This window comes from Triturus cristatus, chromosome 10, assembly GCF_964204655.1.
Source record: "Triturus cristatus chromosome 10, aTriCri1.1, whole genome shotgun sequence".
NCBI lineage: Eukaryota > Metazoa > Chordata > Amphibia > Caudata > Salamandridae > Triturus > Triturus cristatus.
Window position 1 is genome coordinate 375,035,061 of NC_140593.1, and position 25,987 is coordinate 375,061,047.

A 25,987-nucleotide genomic window follows, 5' to 3' on the forward strand; every position below is an offset into this window, starting at 1 on the left:
CAAAAACCGCATGACCGTCTTGGAGTCATCCCAGGACACCATAGGGAAGCTCTTTAAATGCACTTGGAGCACTCCGAGTGAAGCATCGAGTTTGCAATGAACTACTGGGGTGGTTTGGTATGGAATGTTTGTTACCTTGTGAAGATAGTTTTTATTTTTTGGAGTGTGGTACTGCCTGGAAACGTGGTTATGAAATTTTTTCGCGACGTTACATGGTGCTCCCATCACATGTTTATGGTTTTAGATATATGAAGCGAGTGACTGTGCAACAATGTTATAATCTTTTGAAGCGACCCATAGCATCTGTTGTGGCCTCTTTTAAAAACCTGTGGGCACCCAAACCACTAAGAAATATTTTAATTCTGTGAGCAAACCTTGTATATGATTTGAAAATCCAAACCAGGCAGAAGACATTATTTCAAGACGACACAGTGGAGTTTGTCACATCTTGAATCCGTACGTTTCGCAGAAGCTTAGCAGCGAAAACTTTAGTGTTTCCTTATGGGAGTCCTCTTAAGTAGGGATGGAGCCTTCATGCTCCCTGGCATCTTTGCAGCAATTGACCTGTGAATTACACCATTATCTTTCAGCACCCTTATGATTAGAACGGTAGTTAGTGCTCAACTCACTCATGGGTGACCTAATTCCTGCTAAGCTGGAGATAACAAGTAATGCGAAGTGTGTTGTTAGTTGACCTACTCTGCAACACACAATGTCATGGAACTCACCGACTGAACTTAGCTGCATTATTTGAACAATGTTAACAAAGTTGGGCATGAAGCAGTGCTTGAATAACCTTCCTCCTGATTTGGCTGCAACCTTAGAAGGGAGTTTTATCGGTTGTCAGCAGTTCTAGGTCATTTTAAGATGTCTGGAGTTACTGCAAAGGACTTTTTTGTTAGACTATACATACCTCTTGTTCTTTGTGTCTAGCTAGCTTATTAAACATGTGAATGAAGCCTCCAAAAAGTCCAGTTATTGCTTTGCTTAAACTACGGGTTTCCTTACTAATGTACATTTTAAGCCAAGCTGTAGAGAAATAAACATTAGTTTCAAAAGAACACTAACATTTGTTATACAACAAAATCTTTGGCCCCATTTCTTATGGACTATCATGTTCAAGTGCCTCTTTTTGACAAGCAATCAGTTGTAGACCTAGTGTTTCCATGGTTTATAGAGTCCTCTGTGGTGGCAAGCGTGTGCATAGGTTTACATTCTGTGTTCTTGTATGGTATTGCATTCTGTTTTTTGGGTCTAGCTTAGACACAGCTTTACATTTTTTCACCAGCCTCATGTATTGAGAAAAGTTCATAAATAAAAATGTGTAAATATTACACAGTGCAAATCGGTGCTATGTAGTTGTGGTTCAGCTGTACTGTCTATTGAAAAGGCATTTTTTGGTTTGCATATAATAGCTATGTATAGTTAGTGTTCTTGTTTTGGCCATCTTTGTCCATTGGTCTATTAAGCTGTCATTATCATTTTCTTCCAATCAACGCAGAATACTGCATTTGTCACCCCACTTCAGCCATTGCCTTGCTTGACCCTGTGGTGGACATCATTTTGCCTGATAATATGCACATCTGTCTGATAAGAAGTAGAAATTAAAACCAAGGCTGGTGGGCCAATGCGTTACTGTTGTCAATGCTTGTTTTTCATTCCATTCTTCATCTTATTTTTTTTTAAATATTCTTTGTGTGTTTGGACTATGTGTTCAGGTTACAGTAATTTAAAACCTACAGTACCTTTGCTTTCCGCCAACAAGAATCTTGTTTCACTATGATGTGCCTTAAAACTAAAACAGATTTTTACTAGCTATAAATACACCTGCCTGCTTTTTTACACCAGTACTGTCGCATTAAAGTGATATGCATTTTTTTAAATATACACAACTTTTAGTGCAAGTTCATGGCCACCATGTTTAAGCTGTGGCATGTTTTGTTTCCTTTCTTGTGTTAATTTTGTGACCTGGGCAAACACAAGAAGAGGTTGGACGGAGTGCTGAAACTTTTCAACTACTCAAGAGATCTTTTGCTCACTGTGCCACCCCAGTTCAAACCCAGCCATATGCAAATTCGTTTTTATCCTGCTCTTCATGGGAACAGTCCAGCCCAAACTGCCAGGTCTGGTCCTCCCTGGACTGGAAATAATCATTCTGGGACCAGTTTCGGCGTTTCACCCCTCATCAGCCAGGCTAACTTGAATCCAGTGGAACAGCGAGCAACGGAGCCACGTCTGGGCATACCTTTGGCCACTTAGGGCGAACATAGCAAACAAAAAGATGAAGGACGGATTGCTGAAAACTTTGAACCACTCACCCCCATGTTGCTGTGTGCGCCCTAAGTGGCTAAGGGTATGCCCAGACGTGGGTCCCTTGCTCGCTGCAGCACTGGATTCAAGCTAGCCTGGCTGATTAGGGGGTGATACCTAAAAATTGGTCCCAGGATGCTTGTTTCCGGTCTAGGGAGGGCCTGGCTTGGCAGTTCGGACTGGACTGTTCCCATGGGGAGCAGGGGCAAGACTGATTAGCATATGGCTGGGTCCAAACAGGGGTGCAGCGGTGAGCAAAATAATGATGGATTAAACCAAGATCTGTGGGTAAGTGCTTTAAAAGTTTGAACACCCCGTTCATCATTTTATTTTTTTTTGTAAATTTGTGACCTGTGCCTACAGAAAATGGAAGAAATCAATCCGCTTGCCAACCCAGACCTTTTGGCATTCCCAATTGAGAGACAGTTAAGTAACCGATGCCAGTGTCTAACAACCCTTCCATGTTTTGAAAAATTTGTGCTGATTTTGTTTTGATTGAACAGGTTCTTGGTGACATTATAAGTTGCAGCCCTTTTTAAATGCATATTAAATTGCTTTTGTGAAAAAATGCCTTAAAAGATTTATCAACTGTGATTGATAAAAGTACAGTATAATACACCATGTAAGTGTTAATAAAACAGCTATGATATATAGGATCTCCTGTACCCTTTTGTTTGCTTTTTAGTGAACATATTTATTAAACTTACTTAATTGCTTTTATGTGGTACATTTTTTTTTTTATTGAGCAGAGAAAGGAAGATACATTATACATGGTTTCAAGCATTACATTTTAAATAGCAACGGAATATATGCAAAACAGGAAAAAAAGGAAAAGAAGATTAATTCTATTATATCATACAATGCATCAAAATTCAAATCCATGGCAAACTATAGAGCCACTCCATTAATCTTTTAAAGTCTCAGGATAAAGTGCAAATGCAATAACCGCAAATCATAACTTCATAAAATAGAGTACAAATGCAATGAAGATTAATTTCACCTAAAGTGCAAATGCAATATCAACGCAAAAATTCTATCGATGAAATGAACCATTTTTGGGTCCTATAGTATAAAGAGTAAAAAGATTAAAGTGCAAGAGCAGATAACAACCAATAAATACATTAAAGATTCACATCCAGGGAATGCAAGACATGGCTTCATGGAGTAAAATGCAACTGATAATGCTCAAGAAGATTAATTCCATATAAAGTGCAGATGCAGTATCAACAAATAATTCTATCAATGAAAAAAGCCATACCTGGGTCCTATAGTGCAAAGAGTGAAATAGTTAAAGTGCAAGTGCAGCTGACAATCAATAAATACATTATAGATTCCCCGTAAGGGAATACTACCCCCCCCCCCCATGGCTCTCTCCCCGGGCGAACTTTTTTTTTGTTTGTTTGTTTTTTTTTTTTTTTTCCCCCGCCCTACTCTTTTAAAAAAGTTATCAAGAACCAATAGATCCAAAGCTATCCTTAATTACAAGTAGTTCTCTAAACACCTTCCAATTTTTATCAAATTTCATTATTCCCCCAACTGTCCTAGCATAGGCCTCTTCAAATGTAAAGGTCTTTTTCATTTTATTGAACCAAGCTAGATGATTTGGTATCTCCTTTGATTTCCAATTTTGGAGTATCAGAGAGCGGGCCACCATACAGGAGATTGCTATAAGAGCTTTATCCGCGCTGGATAAAGATCGAGGATGTGATCAATGGTCTCCCTCTCAGAGTCACTGAAGCTGAGACTAGAATATCCACAATCGAGGATCAAATGAGCTCTGTTTTGTTAGAGTCTAGGGAGGCTGTTAAAAAGAGAAGATATCTTGAGAGTAAAGTCGAAGAATTAGAGAGTCACTCTAGGAGATCTAATCTCCGGATTGTAGGGTACCGGAGGGGATTGAGGGTTCTCAAACTCTCCATTGGGTCAACTTATTTATAAAGCAGCAAGTTATGCCGGAACACGAGGGGGATCTTTCCATTACCAGGGCGCATCGTGTTCCCGCTCAGCCTTTCCCTAACTCTCCATTCCCACGGACGATTCTCCTCAACTTTGCCGACTACAGAATAAAAGAGAAAATTCTGTCAAGCTATTCAGCAACTGCAGTTTTCAATAAACGAGACTCAGAAATGTCGAATCTTCTCTGACATGACTGCGGTGGCGGCTCGCAGAAGAAAAGAGTTTAAGATGTTGCATTTATTCAAGGCGCATGGTGCCCAGGCTTCGATTGCCCAACAGTCCAAGCTACGGGTCCTGGTGAAGGGGAAGTTCTTTGTTTTCGGACCTTGAGGAGGCCCAGATATTTTTGAAGGAGCTGTCTAGACCCTCTACAGAATCATAGTGGTGAAATTCTTAGGTCTGTTGAGTAAAGATACTGTAGAGGGCCTAGTTCACTTTTCTCTTTCTTTTTTTTTTGTATAGAAGGTTCTTGTTTTCTTTATCGGTTTTTATTGCTTTTTGTTTTTTGTCTCCTGCTAGGGGAGGGGCCGGCCCATTTTGGCCGCTACACAGGGTGCATAACATGCCACCCAGGATTGATGATGGGGGGGGGGGGGAATGTGGACAGCGTGGTCGCAGGAGAGGGGGGTTCACATTTCCAAGGGGGGGTGGGTGTTTAGGGTTTTCGGGGTTAGGGGAAGGGTCATCACAGAGAAAAAAAGAGCAGAGAAAAAGGTTTATGAAATGCTTTTTCTGATGATTAGACATGGCAAGCACTAGACTACAGATTTTGTCGTTAAATACCAATGGTCTACTGAATAAAAAGAAATATGGTGCACTTATTAGATGGGCTTCCTCATTGGATCCTCATGTTCTTTTTCTGCAGGAAACACATTTAAAAACGAATTCCCCAAATTTATACATCCCTAAAAAAAATTCTAAGGCTTTCTTTGCCTCGGCCGGGGTAGCAATGAGAGGGGTTGCAATCTATTTTTCTAGCAAAATAGATTGGGAGTTTTTGCAGGTTCATAGAGACAATCTCAGGAGATGGATTTGCGTAACAACTGTAGTCAAGGGTATAAGACTAAACTTTATAAACTATTATGGCCCAATTACTGATAATGTTATACCCCTGAACCAGATATATGAAATGCTGTTTGTCTCTCCCGGTCAAACTATTTTTGGAGGAGACTTCAACTTTATCTTAGACACAAGGAAGGATACTACTAAAAAAACAAACAACTAAAACCAAATACAAAAAAATAATGAGAGCAATTCAAGAGGAATTCTTGTTGGTAGACTCTTGGCGGCAACTCCACCAAGATACAGACTTTTTTACTTTCTACTCCCATCGGTTCCACTCAGCCTCCCGGATAGATTATTTTTTAATATCTAGGTCATTACAAGTCCCGAATGCATGGATCGGTGCTAATCCCTTTTCAGACCATGCATTTGTTGGGAGATCTCTAGTCTTGGGGCAGGGGCTCAGGCAACGACCCAGATGGCAGATGGATCGCCTTCTCCTCCAGAACACAGAATGGATTTTGGGGTTTAGAGAATGGATCCAGCAATATTTTATGCTTAATGATAATACTGCTCCCCCATTTGCCATCTGGGGCGGCTTCAAGGCTGCAGCTCGGGGCCAAATAATAGCTATGATGGCCAGCCAGTCGAAAACGCGGAGACTGAAAATAGCAGATCTACAGAATAAGGTTAATCAAGAGTATGCCTTAATGATTCAGCTTCAGGCTAACCACTATAATGAGGCTAGTTCAGCATTAAGGGAATTTTGTATCCTAGAGGAAATTTCTATTTCTAAAATCTTCCAACAAAAAATTTATGAGGAGAGCCAGCTGATTGGAAAGCTACTAGCTAGCTCCACGAGAAAAAAACCAGAATCCTCTTTGATTCTCGCTCTTAAGGATCCGGCGTCTGATGATGTTACAGTGGATAGAGATAATATTGCACGGATATTTCTTCAACATTATGGCCAGCTGTATTCAACAGAATATCCCACTAGTAATGAACAAATCCGGATCTATCTCTCAGATATAGATCCTCCCAGGCTTCCGGAGAATAAAGTTAGAGAGTTGGACGCAGATATAGGGGAGGTAGAAATAATAAAAGCAATTAAATCAATGGCTGGGGGTAAGGCGTGTGGTCAGGATGGGTTTCCTCTGGAATTTTATAAGGTTTTCATGAAAGAACTGGCACCCCCATTAAAGAGACTTTTTAACAAGATTAGAAAGGGTGGAACAGTACCAAGCGAGTTTAAAGAGTCCATTATAATATCATTTGTAAAAAAAGATAAAAACCCGGAAGATGTTAATTCATTCAGACCAATAAGCCTACTAAACTCCGATTATAAGATTCTGATGAAGCTGTGGGCCTTGCGTTTTCTCCCTATGGCTCAAGAAATAATTCACAGGGATCAAACAGGATTTATCGCAGGTCGATCTATGGCTATGAATACGCAATTTTTAATACACGCCCTTGATTTTTTTAGTACCAATAAAATTCCCGCGGCAGTTATAATGGTCGACACGGAAAAAGCCTTTGACCTCGTGAATTGGCAAACATTATTTCTTACTTTAGATCACTTTGGCGTTCCACAACAAGTAATTAATATGCTTCGAAATATATATCATAACGCGAGCACCAAGGTGGTCATTAACCAAGAACAGATAGGGGAGGTGGCAGTAAAACGGGGAACGAGGCAGGGATGCCCACCGTCCCCCCTACTGTTCACTTTTTTTTATCGAACCTTTGGTTTTAAAAATTCGAAATAATGCTGCTATTATTCCTCCAGTACCTGCTATGTCAAAAGTTAAGCTATTTGCTGATGATATTATTTTATATCTAACCCCGCAGAAAGAGAATCTAGATCGAGTTTTTTCTGAATTTTCTCGGTTCCAACAGATCGGTGGCTACAAAATAAATGGAAAAACAACCTGAGATACTCGTTTTTAATTCGGACCCTAACTTGTTTCCTATCAAGTTCAGGGCTCAAGCTAAGAAACTAGAGCCCATAAGATATTTGGGTATCTATGTTACGAATCAGTATCATATATTATTTGAATTGAATTATCTGAGGACTAAGCAGAAGATAAAAAGTCTATTAGAACAATGGTCTGTCCTCCCACTCACCATTATAGGGAGAGTCTCTATGATCAAGATGTCTATCCTTCCCCTTTTAATATTTTTATTTTTAAATGTCCCTATACGTATCAATCAAGTATATTTTAATGAATTAGATACCTTGTTTAGGGAATTTATCTGGCCCAAAAAAGCCCCCAGAGTTAAATTATCTATCCTGCAACTTCCCATAATTCAAGGGGGGCTAGCGCTCCCGCAGGTACGAATCTATTACGAGGCTGCTTTGTTAAATTTTGTGTCTACATTATTTTACAAGCATAATTTTGACTGTTTTTTTTGTTGATAAAATGATCTTAGAAGCAGGAGCTCAATCTTCTTCTTTTTTTCAAAAAACATCTAAATTACCTAAAAGGACCCGCTATAAGTCTCTCCGAGATTTATCTTTTAGGCTGCAGGCAGCTTTCAAGAAAGCTAGTTCTTCTGGCTTTCAATATGTTACATTGAGGGAGTGTAATAACATCGGTTTGCACCTTCAATCTAGACATATTGATATATGGGAGGAATCTGGGTTCTTTCTACTTAAGCACTTTATTGTTCAAAATAGTCATGTCCTGGCAGGAAATCACCTCAAGAGCTGAAGGCCACAGAAAACCCACGTTTCTTGAGTATCTTCGGATAGTTCATGTTATTTCGAATACGGCAGGCATTTTAAATACTCCACACAAAATCATGATTGATTTATATGCCTCTAATTGTTGTGGGTTGGCTAAGTGGTACTCTTTATTGAGGAATCTGGTCCAGGACAGGGCTGTATTAAACCATTTGGAAAAAATAGCTCGGGAGACGGGCTGTAGGATTAATCTCCAGGAGTGGGAGAAAATCTGTCTCTTGGGCTATAGATCCCTACGTGCTGCCAACTTTAAAAGAATGTCCTTTTTATCAAGGTGGCTTGTTTATTGGACACCCTCCAGAATACAGAAAAAATTCCCCGAATCTCCAAATAGGTGTTTTCGGTGTCAGCAGGAGGATGAAGGTGGCTGGCATCATATTTTTTACTCTTGCCCTTTATTGGACCAGTTTTGGGGAGAAATCTTTAGCGATTTGGGTACTGCCTTGGGCAAGTGTTTCTCTCCTCAAGGTGAAATCGCACTATTTGGAGGTGTGAGGGACGAAGCTTTATGTGGTACATTTTGATGTACAATCCTATTTCTTCAGCACTTAGAACACATACAAAGGACCCTCCCCCAATACAAAACCATTACATATTCTAGCCATTTCAGGGAGACATGCTGTTGACACCAAAAGCGGGATCCTGCATTCGTTCTATCTTTCAGATCAGTGTGCCCACCAGGTGTGCAGTGTAGAACGGAGTATCCCTCCCTCTTTCCCCCGAGGTCAACATGTGAGTCATGTCACTCTCAACCTAAGTTTACATTTTATTAATGGAGAACAAATGTAAGAAAGAATTAAGCCCAGATAATCATGCCAGAGAGTCAATGACCATCTGACTATCCAGATAATAAATAAAACAAAAAAGTAGCAAGCTATAGAGACTCCTAGCGGCTAGTTGATACTGTCCGTGTTCCAATCCCCCCATGTTCACTGCAAGCACGTGAGCTGTCATGTGCCCCACAAGCCAGCCTTGCACTCTGATTTGCCCATCACCAGGGCTCTGCACTGTCAATCAGTGTTTTCGCTCTTTCCCCAACTGAGTTATGCTTCCTTCCCTAGCTAACAATGGAATATCATCCAGGATTGCTGCCCAAACTTCGATCGAATCACTCTTCCTCTTCTCTCTATCCATCTCCTACCTCAAAGGTGTGCTTTCACAACTGGCCAATAGAAGACGTGCAGACCTCCAGCTGTGGAAGCTAGGACATCCAGGGGCTTTCCAGCTGAGTGCCTTGCCAGAACCAAATGCAAGTCTGCCAGCCTGGATGTGAGTGCATTGACCTTAGTTCTTGGGAACAAACCCAGCAAGCAGACCCCCACAGATTTCGCAATGGGTCTATCAGTCACCACTGTGACAACTCCATACCATATGAGAAAACTCAGCATCTGGTTCCCCACATCCGAAACACCCCACCTACGATCCTGGGAACATAAGGTTCACTCACCTGGGTGTAATGTACATCCTGTACAAGTAGTAATACTGTACCAACTTGAAATGTGCATTACTAAAGACCTTGGTAATCTGCTCAAGAATCCTGGTCCAGTCTGCATCACCAATAGGGGTGAACATATTCGCTGCCTAATGCTTGCGCAGTGACTCCAGTCCCCCTTTCGATTGTTCCAGTAATGCCCAATATTAAAGCAATGTTGTGTGCCTGCACCCTCCAGAGTTGCAAATGCCATGAAGGCACACATGCAGCAGTAGTTCACTCGCACTGTGTGAGAAAGTGCCATCTTTCTTGCATGGTATGCCCCTACTTTTTGCTGAATTGCTGAATGTACTTTGACTGAGTGTGCCCTGGACTCCTGCCAATCAGGTGCCCAGGGCCTATGTTCCTTCCCTAAAACAAAACAAACCCAAATTGGCAAACCCTGGCCACATGTCCGCCCCTGGTAAATGGTACCCTAGGTACCCAGGGCCTTGTGACCAGGGAAGGCATCTAAGGGCTGCAGCACTCCTTGTGCCACCCTTAGAGGCCCTGTACCCTTACACACTCACACTGCCTTGGCAGGCTGAGTGTTTGGGTGCAAGACAAAAACAAAGTCGACATGACACACATCCCTGTGTGCCATGCCCATCACCTACACTGCCATGGCATACATAAACCGCCCCTCTAGCTGGGTGCCTTATGCCAATGGTGTGGGCACAGGAGCAGGAGCCCTGTGCCCCTACAGTGCCCAGGTCCATTCCTGAGCACTGTAAGTGCAGTGCTGCCATTTAAGAGTACATGGTGCTGAGAGCTCGTCAAACACGAGCTCCACAGCACCATAATGGCAACACTAAAGACTGAGAAGTTTTGTATCAAACTTCTCAGCACATTAAACCCACACTGATGCCAGTGTGGGATTTAATGTACCAAGCACCCCAGAGGGCATCTTAGAGGTGCCCCCTTAAACCTAACCTACAATCCACGTCTGCTCTGAGGCTGCCTAGGCTGCCACCCAGCAGACATGTTGCTGGACCCCTGGGTAGGAGAGCACCTGCTCTCCTGGGCCTGCAACAATGCCCATCCTGGGCGAGGTGCTAAATCTCCTCCCCCAGGATGGGCAGGGGGAAGCTTCAAAGGCATGCTGCCCCTGTGAGCTTCCCCAGGCCACTGCAACCCCCCACTCTGGTAGGAAGCTTTGGCCGGAAACCCCAAATAAGGACAGGGAATGTGCCAGCCTGCCAACCCCACCCCTCAGGTGGGGGAGGCAAGGTGAAGCACATCTCCGGGCTCTCGCCATCTTGAAGATGGGGATCCCTACCCTATCATGACTAGGCTACTGCTCCCGCTCCCACAGGAGAGAGGCAGGATAGGGGGTGTACCCACCCCGGGACAGGGACCCATTGGTCCCTGCCCTTCACCTACCTATAACGCCCCAAAATCTAGTATTTTAGGGGCACCCTGAACCTTCCTTCCCCAGATTCAAAACTACAAAGAAGAGCAAGAAGAAAGAAGACCTGCCCTGCAGATGCTAAAAAGAGGAAGACACCAACTTCTTTGGCCCCAGCCCTACTGTCCTGTCGACCCTCGAACCTGCTCCTGCTCCAACCCGGCATCTCTCGTGGCCAGCAACCTCACAAACCCCGGAGGACCTGGCTACCTTTTGGCTCTAAGCCCCTGGGACTCCCATGAGTAGAGGCTCTACTCAAAACCTACCTCTAATCCCTGGCTGCAGCCCGGAACCGCGAACCCAGCACACTCTGCACCAGCCAAGCCTGGCCAGTGCCGGAGTGAACAAAGACCCCGAGGACGACCCCACGGCGACTGTGACCCCGAGTCCGGCACCCAAGGACCTCCCTCGACACTCCTGCCTCAGAACAAGGTGCCCCCCTACCGCGATCAAGAGGGTAAGATTTCCCGACACCAAAAGGCACCCCTGCACGCGGTGCCCCGCGGCCCCCTGTGCCCAATCCCAGGGTACCTACCTATCCTCCAACTACCCAACTTAACTCTGAGAGGTGGTGGCACCTGAAGAATCCTCGTCCCCGAGCTTGCAGTCTTTTTCTGAACCGGAGATTTCCCATTGAAATCAATTGAGCGCCCGAAGGCTCAAAAGCACCCTGCACCCAGCCGCCCGAGTGGCCCTGGCAGTGAAAACTCTACACCTACCTACTTCCCCACTTGCCCTGAGTAAGTGACCAGGAGCCCAGCTCCCACAGCCGCGTGGCTTGCCAGTCAGCAGCCACCAACCAAGGCCCCCTATCCCTCATAGGATAACATTGGGCCTAACTCACTCTGCACCCGGCCGCCCTAGAGTCGCTGAGGGTGAACCAACTGTACCTACCTGACCCTGGGGGACCCCTGAGTCTATGCCCAGAACCTCAACTCTGCCAGTCGAGTACTTACCCTTAAACCGATAACTCTATTTTCCTCATAGGGTAACATTGACTGGCTTTTTCCTGAAATTTCTAGTGTGGACTTTTCAAATCTTAAAATATTCACCAAAAATCAGCTGAGTAACGAAAATGAAATTACTCACCTGCTCTGGGGTGAGCTCCCAGTGCTGGATCTTGGTGCCCAGCACTGACTCTGAAAAATACTTACAACTGTACTTACCCGTAACACAATTTTCTTCCATAGGAAATCATTGACTGTTTTTCTGTGAAATTTCTTCTAAGTGTCAATTTCTGCAATCTTTAAATATTCTTCAAAAATCGTATAATATCTGAAAACGTAATTACTTACCTGTTTTGGATAAAGGTCCCAGTACTGAGTCTAGGCACCCAGTACTGGATTACAAAAGTAACGAGAACATACTGTACCTGCAACTTGAATTTTCCATTGAGCTCAATGCATTGTTGTGTTTAAAATAGAGTTGCCTATTGCAACCACTTGTAACTGTTTACAAAAGTCAATTGCATATTGCAAAAGTATTCATATGAAACATCTCATTCTGAGAAAGTAGATTTTAAATCCAAGTTTTGGTTCTAAAATAAAACAGCATATATTTTTTTATATATAAACCATTGGCCTAGAGTTCAGTTATTGAGTGTGTGAGACCATTTGCTGACTGAGTGTGTACAACAAATGCTTTACACTGTCCTCTGATACTGCCTTACTGCTCGACCAAGCTACCACTTTAGAGAGTAAGGTTATATCTAACTTTAGCCTCTGTCAAACCCTGGGGGACTGTGGACTCTGTACACCCTGTACCTATTAAGGAACAGTATATACAGAGCCACTTTCTCACATTGGTGGATCAGCGGTGGGATACAAACTTGCATTTGTTGGACTACTTGGTTACCATCTGATCACACGACAGAACTCTTAAAATTGCCTTTAGAATTCTGATAGGTCTTTTCCAAAATTACTAAAAGTCTTGCTAGGGCCTTGCTGAAGTCCCATTAGAATTTTAGAAAAATAAGTCACTATAGTCAGGGTAGAGGATTAGAACTGTCCGGTTAGAATGACTCAAACAAACCCAGCTGTTAGTGACAATAATAACATGGACCTGGTGGAGGAGCTCGACCTCACACCTCACTTACACTTGTCTTTCAAGGAATTGAGGTCCCTATGCAAACTTAAAAATTTACCAAGGCGCCTGCATCCAACCAAACTAGGGCTCCAGGAGCTCTTGGCTGAGTATGCTAAGGACGACCCATCTGAACATGGTGATGGCCAGTCCGATGAGGAAGGGGAAGCAGAGGAGGTTGACAATACCCCCCCCCCATACTATCCTCTAGGGAGGAGAGGGCACCCATACCCTTCAATTCAAGGATTAGCAGCTGGGCACCTAGAGATTACACAGGTGACTCTGGTACCAGAGAGAACACTGGGGGACCCACCAGTGAAGAGGACGGCCTAATGAGGCTGGCCAGAAGACTAGAACTGGAGTCCAGGCTCCTGGCTCTAGAAAAAGAAAGGAGAGAGATGGGTTTAGCACCCATCAATGGTGGCAGCAATAACAAAAATAAGGATAGGGAGGAAACTTCTGACCTTAAAATCCCCAAAGGGATTGTCCCTAAATTTGAGGAAGGTGATGATATCACCAAATGGTTCACAGCCTTTGAGAGGGCTTGTGATATCAGAAAAGTAAGGAAACCTCTCTGGGGGGCACTCCTGTGGGAACTGTTCTCTGGTAACTGCAGAGACAGGCTTCTGACCCTTTCTGAGCCAGAAGCAGCATCCTATGACCTCATGAAGAAATCTCTGATTGAGGGATTTGGATTCACCACTGAGGATTATAGAATTAGATTCAGGGGGGCTCACAAAACCCAGACCAAGTCCTGGATTGATTTTGTAGACTTCAGTGAAGACACTGGATGGTTGGTTAGCTGGACATGGTGTGCAGGATTTTACTGGATTGTACAATTTATTCATGAAGGAACATATATTGAGTAACTGCACAAATGAAAAGTTGCATCAGCATTTGGTAGACCTAGGTCTAATTTCTCCCCAAGAATTGGGAAAGAAGGCAGACCACTGGGTCAAGACTAGGGTGACAAGGACAGCCACTGGGAGTGACCAAAAGAAAGTGGTCACAAAACCTCCCAGGGGAAAGGTGGTGAGAATCCCCAAGATAGAAAGTCTGAGTCTTTCAAAGGGCCCCAAAAACCTGTTCAGGTGGGTGGGACCCAAACTACTCCCTATGTGCCTCAACCATATAGGGGGAAGAACTTTGATCCCTTAAAGGCCTGGTGTAATAACTGTAAGAAGTCAGGACACCTAACTGTAGCATGCCCCCACAACAAAGCCCCTAAGGCACCCAGTACAGCTACTCCTGGGGCAGCAAGTATACAAATGGGGTCAGAGGTGTACCCTGAGCAAATCTGGGAACACACTGAAGCAAGTCTAGTCTCCTTGAGAGAAGTGGAGTTTGCCACTGTAGCTGTGTGGCCCCCCAACTTAAAAAAATACTTACAGTACCCCTGGGTGAATGGAACTAGGGTAGAAGCTCTGAGGGATACAGGTGCCAGTCTCACTATGGTGAAAGACACACTGGTTTCCCCTGAGCAATACTTGATTGGGAAGTCTTACCCAGTCACCAACGCTGACAGTGTCGCCACTAGTCATCCCATGGCCATGGTAACATTAGGCTGGGGGGGGGGGGGGGGGTTACTGGCCTGAAACGGTAGTGGTCTCTCCAAAGTTGCCAGCTGCCTGTCTGCTTGGAAATAATCTGGAAACCTCAGCCTGGGCTGAGGTTGAGCTAAAGGCCCATGCAGCCATGCTGGGCATCATTGAATTGGTGTGTGTGCAAAACGGAGCAAGAGGAAGGGTGAAAAAGTAGGTCTGGAGCCTGAAATAATGGCCCAGCCAACCAAGAGAAAAGGAAAGAAGACTGGGGAACCAGCTTCTACACAGCCAAACATTCAGGACCCCTCTCCCCAGGGAGAGGATTTGGATACCCCTGAGCGAACTGAGTCCATGGAGCTAGACCCTTACCAGGTTGAACTCTTGGGCCCAGGGGGACCCTCTAGGGAAGAGCTGTGCCAGGGTCAGCGAGACTGGCCCACTCTTGAAAACGCCTGAGGCAGCAAGCTGTTTCAGAAGCAAGGGGAGATGTCAGTGGTACCCACAGAGCTTATTGGGAAGAGGGATTACTGTATGCTGGGGCAAGAAACCCCACTCCTGGAGCCACCAGGAGGGTGGTAGTGCCACAGAAGTACAGGGAGTTCCTCCTAACTTTGGCTCATGACATCCCCCTAGCTGGACATCTGGGGCAATCCAAAACTTGGGAAAGGCTAGTGAGTCACTTTTACTGGCCCCAGATGCACCAAAAGGTGAAGGAGTTTGTCAGCTCCTGTGTTACCTGTCAAGCCAGTGGCAAGACAGGTGGCCACCCAAAGGCCCCCCTCATCCCACTACCAGTGGTGGGGGTCCCCTTTGAAATGGTAGGAGTGGACATTGCGGGTCCACTTGAACCTCCCACAGCCTCAGGGAACAAATTTATTCTAGTAGTGGATCATGCCACTAGGTACTCTGAAGCAATTCCACTTAGGACTACTACAGCTCCTGCAGTAGCCAAGGCCCTCCTGGGTGTCTTCACCAGAGTGGGGTTTCCTAAAGAGGTGGTTTCAGACAGAGGTTCCAACTTCATGTCTGCTTACCTAACACACATGTGGAAGGAGTGTGGAGTGCAGTATAAGTTTACTACACCCTACCACCCACAAACCAATGGCCTTGTTGAGAGATTCAACAAGACATTGAAAGGTATGATCATGGGTCTCCCTGAAAAACTCAAAAGGAGATGGGATGTCCTGTTACCATGCCTGCTTTTCGCTTACAGGGAGGTACCACAGAAGGGAGTAGGTTTCTCACCCTTTGAACTTCTGTTTGGTCATCCTGTAAGGGGACCACTTTGTCTTGTAAAAGAGGGCTGGGAGAGGCCTCTTCATGACCCCCAAACAAGACATAGTGGACTATGTGCTTGGCCTAAGGTCCAGAATGGCTGAGTACATGGAAAAAGCATCCAAGCACCTTGAGGCCAGCCAGGAGCTCCAGAAGCACTGGTATGACCAAAAAGCTGCACTGGTTGAATTTCAACCTGGGCAACAGGTGTGGGTTTTGGAGCCAGTGGCACCAAGGGCTCTCCAAGATAAATTGAGTGGCCCTTACCCTATCCTAGAAAGAAAGAGTGAGGTCACCTATCCAGTTGACCTGGGCACTAGCAGGACACCCAAGAGGGTCATCCATGTGAACCGCCTCAAGCTCTACAATGACAGGGCTGACATCACCATGCTAATGGTGACTGATGAGGAGCAGGAAGCAGAGAGTGAACCTCTCCATTACCTCCTCTCCTACAGCCCAAAAGATGGATCAGTAGATGGTGTGATCTTCTGAGACACCCTCTCTGCCCAACAGCAGACTGACTGCAAGGATGTCTTGCAGCAGTATGCTAGCCTCTTTTCCCTGACCCCTGGTCTGACAAACTGGTGTACCCATGATGTGGACACTGGTGACAGTGCACCTGTCAAAAACAAAATCTATCGACAGTCAGACCAAGTCAAGGAGAGCATCAAAGCTGAGGTCAGCAAGAGGCTGGAGTTAGGGGTCATTGAACCCTCTGAGAGCCCCTGGGCCAGCCCAGTGGTTCTGGTCCCCAAACCTCATCAACAAGGTGAAAAGAGAGAGATGAGGTTCTGTGTGGACGATAGAGGGCTCAACTCTGTCACCAAGACAGATGCTCACCCTATCCCAAGAGCAGATGAGCTGATGGATAAATTAGGGGATGCCCAATTCCTCAGTACTTTTGACTTAACTGCAGGGTACTGGCAGATTGGCATGGCCCCAGGAGCAAAAGAAAAGACAGCATTCTCCACCCCTGATGGGTATTATCAGTTTACTGTGATGCCCTTTGGGGTAAAGAATGCCCCTGCCACTTTCCAGAGGCTGGTGAACCATGTCCTGGCTGGAATGGAGTCCTTTAGTGCAGCTTATCTTGATGATGTTGCTGTCTTTAGCTCCACCTGGCAGGATCACCTGATCCACCTTGGAAAAGTTTTAGAGGCTCTGCACAATGCAGGTCTCACTATCAAGGCATCCAAATGCCAGATACGGCAGGGCACTGTGGTGTACTTGGGCCACCTTGTAGGTGGAGGCCAGGTACAGCCCTTACAACCCAAGATCCAGGCCATCATGGACTGGATAGCTCCAACAACCCAGACCCAAGTCAGGGCATTCCTTGGCTTGACTGGATACTACAGGAGGCTTGTGAAGGGGTGTATGGGTCCATTGTGACCCCCCTCACAGAACTCACCTCCAAGAAGATGCCCAAGAAGGTTAACTGGACAGTTAGTTGCCAAAAGGATTTTGACACCCTAAAAGAAGCAATGTGCTCAGCACCAATTCTAAAAGCTCCAGATTATGCCAAGCAGTTCATAGTGCAGACTGGTGCCTCTGAGCTAGGGATACGGGCGGTCCTATCCCAGACCAATGATGAAGGCCAAGACCAACCTGTTGCTTTTATAAGCAGGAGGCTACTCCCCAGAGAGCAGCGTTGGAGTGCCATTGAGAGGGAGGCCTTTGCTGTGGTTTGGTCCCTGAAGAAGTTGAGGCCATACCTGTTTGGTACTCACTTCCTGGTTCAAACTGACCACAGACCTCTCAGATGGCTAATGCAGATGAAAGGGGAAAATCCAAAACTACTAAGGTGGTCCATCTCCCTACAGGGAATGGACTTTGAAGTGGAACATAGACCAGGGACTGCCCATGCCAATGCAGATGGACTTTTCAGGTTCTTCCACTTAGACAATGAAGACTCCATAGGGCAAGGTTAGTCTCATCACCTTTCGTTTGGGGGGGGGGGGGGTTGTGTGAGAAAGTGCCATCTTTCTTGCATGGTATGCCCCCACTTTTTGCTGAATTGCTGAATGTACTTTGACTGAGTGTGCCCTGGACTCCTGCCAATCAGGTGCCCAGGGCCTATGTTCCTTCCCTAAAACAAGCCAAACCCAAATTGGCAAACCCTGGCCACATGGTCAGCCCCTGGTAAATGGTACCCTAGGTACCCAGAGCCTTGTGACCAGGGAAGGCCTCTAAGGGCTGCAGCACTCCTTGTGCCACCCTTAGAGGCCCTGTACCCTTACACACACACACTGCCTTGGCAGGCTGAGTGTTTGGGTGCAAGACAAAAACAAAGTCGACATGACACACATCCCTGTGTGCCATGCCCATCACCTACACTGCCATGGCATACATCAGCCACCCCTCTAGCTGGGTGCCTTATGCCAATAGTGTGGGCGCAGGAGCCCTGTGCCCCTACAGTGCCCAGGTCCATTCCTGAGCACTGTAAGTGCAGTGCTGCCATTTAAGAGTACATGGTGCTGAGAGCTCGTCAAACACGAGCTCCACAGCACCATAATGGCAACACTAAAGACTGAGAAGTTTGGTATCAAACTTCTCAGCACATTAAACCCACACTGATGTCAGTGTGGGATTTAATGTACCAAGCAACCCAGAGGGCATCTTAGAGGTGCCCCCTTAAACCTAACCTACAATCCACGTCTGCTCTGAGGCTGCCTAGGCTGCCACCCAGCAGACATGTTGCTGGACCCCTGGGTAGGAGAGCCCCTGCTCTCCTGGGCCTGCAACAATGCACATCCTGGACGAGGTGCTAAATCTCCTCCCCCAGAATGGGCAGGGGGAAGCTTCAAAGGCATGCCGCCTCTGTGAGATTCCCCAGGCCACTGCAACCCCCCACTCTGGCGGGAAGCTTTGGTCGGAAACCCCAAATAAGGACAGGGGATGTGCCAGCCTGCCAACCCCACCCCTCAGGTGGGGGGGCGAGGTGAAGCACATCTCCGGGCTCTCGCCATCTTGAAGATGGGGAGCCCTACCCTATCAGGACTAGGCTACTGCCCCCCTCCCACAGGGGAGAGGCAGGATAGGGGGTGTACCCACCCCAGGACAGGGACCCATTGGTCCCTGCCCTTCACCTACCTGTAACGCCCCTAAATCTAGTATTTAGGGGCACCCTGAACCTTCCTTCCCCAGATTCCAGATTCAAAACTACAAAGAAGAGCAAGAAGAAAGAAGACCTGCCCTGCAGCTGCTAAAAAGAGGAAGACACCAACTGCTTTGGCCCCAGCCCTACCGGCCTGTCGACCCTCGAACCTGCTCCTGCTCCAACCCGACATCTCTCGTGGCCAGCAACCTCACAAACCCCGGAGGACCTGGCTACCTTTTGGCTCTAAGCCCCTGGGACTCCCATGAGTAGAGGCTCTACTCAAAACCTACCTCTAATCCCTGGCAGCAGCCCGGAACCGCGAACCCAGCACACTCTGCACCAGCCAAGCCTGGCCAGTGCCGGAGTGAACAAAGACCCGAGGATGACCCCACGGCGACTGTGACCCCAAGTCCGGCACCCAAGGACCTCCCTCGACACTCCTGCCTCAGAACAAGGTGCCCCCCTACCGCGATCAACAGAGGGTAAGATTTCCCGACACCAAAAGGCACCCCTGCACGCGGTGCCCCGCGGCCCCCTGTGCCCAATCCCAGGGTACCTACCTATCCTCCAACTACCCAACTTAACTCTGAGTGGTAATGGCACCTGAAGAATCCTCGTCCCCGAGCTTGCAGTCTTTTTCTGAACCAGAGATTTCCCATTGAAATCAATTGAGCGCCCGAAGGCTCAAAAGCACCCTGCACCCAGCCGCCCGAGTGGCCCTGGCAGTGAAAACTCTACACCTACCTACTTCCCCACTTGCCCTGAGTAAGTGACCAGGAGCCCAGCTCCCACAGCCGCGTGGCTTGCCAGTCAGCAGCCACCAACCAAGGCCCCCCTATCCCTCCTAGGATAACATTGGGCCTAACTCACTCTGCACCCGGCCGCCCTAGAGTCGCTGAGGGTGAACCAACTGTACCTACCTGACCCTGGGGGACCCCTGAGTCTATGCCCAGAATCTCAACTCTGCCAGTCGAGTACTTACCCTTAAACCGATAACTCTATTTTCCTCATAGGGTAACATTGACTGGCTTTTTCCTGAAATTTCTAGTGTGTGGACTTTTCAAATCTTAAAATATTCACCAAAAATCAGCCGAGTAACGAAAACGAAATTACTCACCTGCTCTTAGGTGAGCTCCCAGTGCTGGATCTTGGTGCCCAGCACTGACTCTGAAAAATACTTACAACTGTACTTACCCGTAACCCAATTTTCTTCCATAGGAAATCATTGACTGTTTTTCTGTGAAATTTCTTCTGTGTCGATTTCTGCAATCTTTAAATATTCTTCAAAAATCGTATAATATCTGAAAACGTAATTACTTACCTGTTTTGGATAAAGGTCCCAGTACTGAGTCTAGGCACCCAGTACTGGATTGCAAAAGTAACGAGAACATACTGTACCTGCAACTTGAATTTTCTTCCATAGGGAATCATTGACTGTTTTCTTTGAAATATTTTCTGTCAACTTTTAAAATAGCTAAATATTGTTTAAAAATCATTACAGTAATTAAGTCGACTTTCATCACTTGATTCTGAGTACTGACCCAGGACTGAATCTAGGATCCAGTCCTGGAATTCCAAAAGTAATCTAAAAAGTAATCTGTTGCAAATACCTTGAATTTTCCATTGAGCTCAATGCATTGTTGTGTTTAAAATAGAGTTGCCTATTGCAACCACTTGTAACTGTTTACAAAAGTCAATTGCATATTGCAAAAGTATTCATATGAAACATCTCATTCTGAGAAAGTATATTTTAAATCCAAGTGTTGGTTCTAAAATAAAACAAGCATATATTTTTTTATATATAAACCATTGGCCTAGAGTTCAGTTATTGAGTGTGTGAGACCATTTGCTGACTGAGTGTGTACAACAAATGCTTTACACTGTCCTCTGATACTGCCTTACTGCTCGACCAAGCTACCACTTTAGAGAGTAAGGTTATATCTAACTTTAGCCTCTGTCAAACCCTGGGGGACTGTGGACTCTGTACACCCTGTACCTATTAAGGAACAGTATATACAGAGCCACTTTTCTCACACACTGGTCTTACTTCAACCGTGCATAGCCACCACCACCTCCCCATAGAGAAGGACGTGGCGTGCTGGCAGCCGGTGCCACCCCACTAAGGCCACAAAGTCCACAACCGACCCATCCGCATAGAGTTCTCCTATTGTGGTTATCCTGAGTGCCACCCAGTCTCGAAGACCCCCCAATTGCCACAGTGTGGTATGGCCAACAGCATTGTGAGTAGGAGCCCGCAAGCATAAGGCTCTCCCATGTGCGTATTTAGCAAGTCACAAGACCACACATGCAGAGAGCAGTAATTAATATCCCCCTGTTCTGTGTTTGAGGCATTTTAGAGGGGGCCAAAAGCAATCCTGCTAGAATGTCCCTCGAGAGTGCCAGCACAACATCACTCCTCATGGTACTCCACCGGTAATCACGCCATTGCCCACACATTTCAGTTGCGTCACCAAATAATACAATTCCAAGCCAGGGACTGCCATGCCCCCCACCGCTGCAGGTAATTTTAACTTTGCAAGCGCTGTTCTTCAATGCTGGTGTCCCCATATAAGCTAGAATAAGAGGACATGAATATTTTTGGGGTAACCTGTATCTGTAGGGTCGATGGAAAAATATAACAGTCTTGGAAGAAAGACAATTTTTGATAAGGCGACTCTGCCCGCTACTGACTATGATAGCAAATGGCACAATTTTAGGGAGTGTCACAACAATACCCTGGCCCTAACAATTTTGCCATCCAGCAGCTGGTCCAGTGTCCAGTAAATTCGGGCTCACAAGTATTGCATAGTAGCTGGTTCCCAGCGTAAAACAATCCTTAGTGCCTGCTATCTGTTGCCTGACTCAGGGGACACTACCGGGTACTTGCATGCTTCCTAGTGAACACTTAATATACACCTGTTGCAGGGACTGGAATCTCCCCTGCATGGCATACAGGTGTGTTCCTAATCCTGCAGTGGCCATCATGTATATATGGTATCCAGACTTTTATTTTGCCAAAGGTGCAACATTGACTTTAGTATCTGTGCAGAGGCTTAGTCCTGTCCCTGGCAGCTTGACGTCCTTGACCTGTCCTGTAACCTGAAAGGGCTCGCCCAGCGTATCCTCACTGTGGGCAGTGGACTACTGTCCTAGTCCTAGGTACAGCACATAAAACAGTAGTGACATCATACTGTGTTTGTAAATGGAGTCCTTAGTGTAAACGGACCTTTTTATCTCTGTCACTGGGGTGGAAGCTAACTGGCCTACCCGAGTGAAGATCCATACTGGATGCTCCTGGTCTGGCCTTGCACAAGATGGAAGATAAGACTGTGCTCCAATTCAGGTGACGTGTTTTGCCAGCTTTCCTGTAGATGAGGAGGGTAGAGACAGAAATTCAAGGATGACTTTTATTAGCAAGGAGTTGATAAGTCTTTCTGAGCACTAACCATTGGTGGATGGTAGGAGTGAGGGATGGTACAGCAGTTTCTATTTTGAGAGGAGAGGAGCTTCTAGGTGAGACCTGCCCATTTTATCTGACCCAGATTACTCATTCAGTTGGTCTGATGGCATCCATGTGCAAACTTCTCTTTGTGCCTCCAATGTGGGTCTTCCAGATTGAAGGCAGCTCTAGTGCTACCTGCTGAGAGAAGCATTGTTAGATAAACTGGCTGTGTCTGCGGTTACAGTCTGTGGCAGTGGGTTCAAATCACATGTCTAGAAATAATAATATATACGTGGTATTTCTAAATTGCGAATCTGTCGAAAAGGCAGTGAAGGGCTGCACAGTGTCAAAGACAATCCTAAAGTCAACTAGTGTTAGGAGCGATAACTGGTTTATGGACTGTTAATGCATTTTGATGTAGTGTTGTCTAAAAACTTGTTTCTTCAACTCTTTCACAAATTGGAGCAGCATTGGGCGGTCCTGAAGGATACAGGGATGGTGTTCCATATCCTAGGTACATAGATGGAAAAGGCCTGCTCCCTTGTGTTTTTTTCATTTTTAGGTCTCGCCTAGGCAGCGCATGCGCTGTCTTGTTTAGAGATGCTGTATACAGTATAGTTGGGGAAGCTCTGCCCACTTTTCAGCCTTTTTTCCCATTGTCTGAATCCTAATAACTGCATTCTGATTGGTGCTTGGCTATTTAATCCCACCTCTTGACGTCCATGTCGTCATTTTTATCCTTACAAGGCTATCTGCCCCTTTACTAGGAAAACTGTTTTGATCCCCTAACTCACCCCGTTCCCTCACGCAGTCTGGAATTTGTTTTTACCACAAACACCTCCCCACCCCCTCCCATTCGTGCCTTCTTTAATGCCCGCAATTCCGTTTAAAATGCAATAGGGCTCCCGTAAATACGAGTCCTATTGCATTTTCAATGTTTGTTTTCTGATTGGTGGCTGTATTTGCACTCTTTGTCTCGCATGCGCGCGATGCCTTACATCGTACGCAAAGTCTAAGGAAGTAACAGAGAAACCCTACTCACGGCGGAACCAGGGTAATATTTATATATAAGAAAACAATGGTTCCTGTGGATAAATAGAACTAATATTTGAAATACTTGTGCACATTCGCAATAAAAGGACCATCTAATGTCAGAGGGCAAGAAAAACTTTCTACACAGTTTGCTCGGTATAACCTATTTTATGAAAAAATAAATAAACAATAGGTACATTTCTTTCAGTCAAAAGTAGCACTGTTTGTGCATTGTGTCCCCAAGTGAAGAATTGGAACCAATAAGTGAATATACAAAGTGAATTATTATGTACACGGTTTCCAAACAGTACTACTTTTGACTGAAAGAAGTGTACCTATTGTTTATTTATTTTTTCATAAAATATTTTATACCGAGCAAACTGTGTAGAAAGTTTTTCTTGCCCTCTGACATTAGATGGTCCTTCTATTGCGAATGTGCACAAGTATTTCAAATATTAGTTCAATTTATCCACAGGAACCATTGTTTTCTTATATATTACATCGTACGCATGCATGACAAAACCGTGGCGTTTTTAGAAATCACTGTGTGAGGCAGAGACAGCACAAGCAGCGAAGAGGCAGACGGCCTGGTTCTGGTTCTGCTTCTGCTGCTACTGGAGACCCGGCGAGTGCAGGGCCTTTAAAGACAAAGCGGCCCCTCTTTTCCTGTTCTGGGGTTTGGTGTCCGGAGTAGAGGAGTACAGTTCCGACAACAGCTGCAGCAGGCGACGGGGTGAGCTCAAATATGGAGCCTTCATCTCAGAAGTGTCTTGTATATCTATTTTGGTACTTGCTTTATCTCTCACGCTGAGGTTTTGAAAGTGTACTTAATGCTGTACAACTAAAAAAGACCATTGTGTACTTTGCTTAAAAGAATTCACGCGCACTCATAGCAGTCTTTGATGTATGAAGCAGAATGTTGCCGTTTAACATGTAGTCTGCTGCATGTCAGCAGAGTGGTGTTGTGGAATGTTCGGAATGTTAATGAAGCTGATGTCACTGCGTCCGCCTTCAGCACCACGCTGCGGGAGGCAACAAAAGTTGTGAAAGAATGCGTCCCCGCTCAGTGCCTGGCCAAAGGACACATACGCGAATGTCGCCACCAAGGTACCACATCAGCATGCGTGGAAGGTGACCGAGTGTATTACTTTTTTGTCCAATGACACAAGTTGCTTTTGTATCTTTAATACTCTTTCCCTAACAAAGACATCACAGCAGAAACTACTCTGAACATTTTCAAATAAAGCAGTTGAATCCTACTGCTTTTTTGAGATTAGATGAAAAATGAAAAGCCCAAAATAACGTGGTTACTCTCCGATAAGCTACTTATATTTTTGCTAACCATTGTCTGACAAATGCAATCTTATCTGCATGCAAGTAAGTGTAACGTTTCAGCTAGAATGTATTCATTATATCATGGCTGTCAAATTACATATACTATTATGATTAGAAGCTAACTGTTTTAGGGTATTCCTTATTTATACATTTCCATCTGTACTTATCCATTTATTTCTGGGGGCCCGACCGCAGCTCTGCAGTGCATTGCTGCTCACAACCACGACTGCCCCCCACCCCTGTGGGGGCTATAATGTAAATGCTGGCCGCCAGTGAATATTATTTAATTTCCGAGCTCCGCCGACCAAAGGGAGAGAGCCAGGCCCTCCTCCCATCTGGCTATTGCAAGTCAGGTGTATTTTTTTGTTGTAGTTTTATTAGCTCAAACTGGACCAGAAGGTCACCAGTTCCGTTACACAGGGACACATTCATTATTTGGTAGGCATGGGGAGATTAAGTGATTTGCCCAGAATCCACCATGTTCTCGATGCAATGTGGGCCTTGAAGTTTGGCCTTTTAACCGTTTCATCATGGGCTCAAAAAAGAAATGTGTCTTTCTTACATTTCTTAGCACCCAGGATAATATGCTGCATAGCCCAAAAACGTATAAGGTCCCAAAGGCGTGACCGATTGCATTGCAAATGCTTTTCTTAATTCCAAATATTAAAGTTAGCACTTTCAACCATACAACACGTTGGTGGAATACGTGAAGCAATATTGAAAGGTCATAGCGGCAAGGAATTTCCATTTAAAAACCCTTTGAAAACAACCGTTTTTCAAAGTTATTTGCTTATATCTTCTAAGGGCCAGCATTTGTATTGCTGAGTGATATGTTACACAGTTATTTGCATATCAGTCAAAACAATCGAAATTAAATACATTGGGGTGAAAGGCCTTGAAGTCCAGGAACTTTTCAATCGTTTCACTCAACAACAACAAAAAACTTCGGTAAAGCCCCTGTGTATTAATCCTTTGCATAAACAACTTATCATGGTCCCTCAATGCCATCAACTACAAATGGATAATGCATTACGTATTCGGCACACATATTTATTTTACAAATCATAACAAAAAGAAGGAAACGACGTTTCTTCTAGTTTGAAAAACCTTCAGAGGGGCAGTTGGAATGTCGGGCATTGCCACAACTTCCGTTCCAGCTGGTTTCACTTGCACTCATCGCCCCATGTTCATTGTGGACAAATTAAGCCACAGTCCAAATGACAGAAGTGGCTCTATCATTAGCAACAAGGGCTAACCTGGCTACCCTCCGTCTTGGAGATGGGAATTGAC

At 45.4% G+C, this 25,987-nt stretch overlaps 1 protein-coding gene across 2 annotated transcripts in view; it reads left to right on the forward strand.

The window, feature by feature from the left end:
- Window positions 1-25,987, forward strand: part of CPVL (carboxypeptidase vitellogenic like) — a 628,799-nt gene that overhangs the window by 48,545 nt on the left and 554,267 nt on the right. The gene's annotated exons all lie outside the window — the stretch shown is intronic.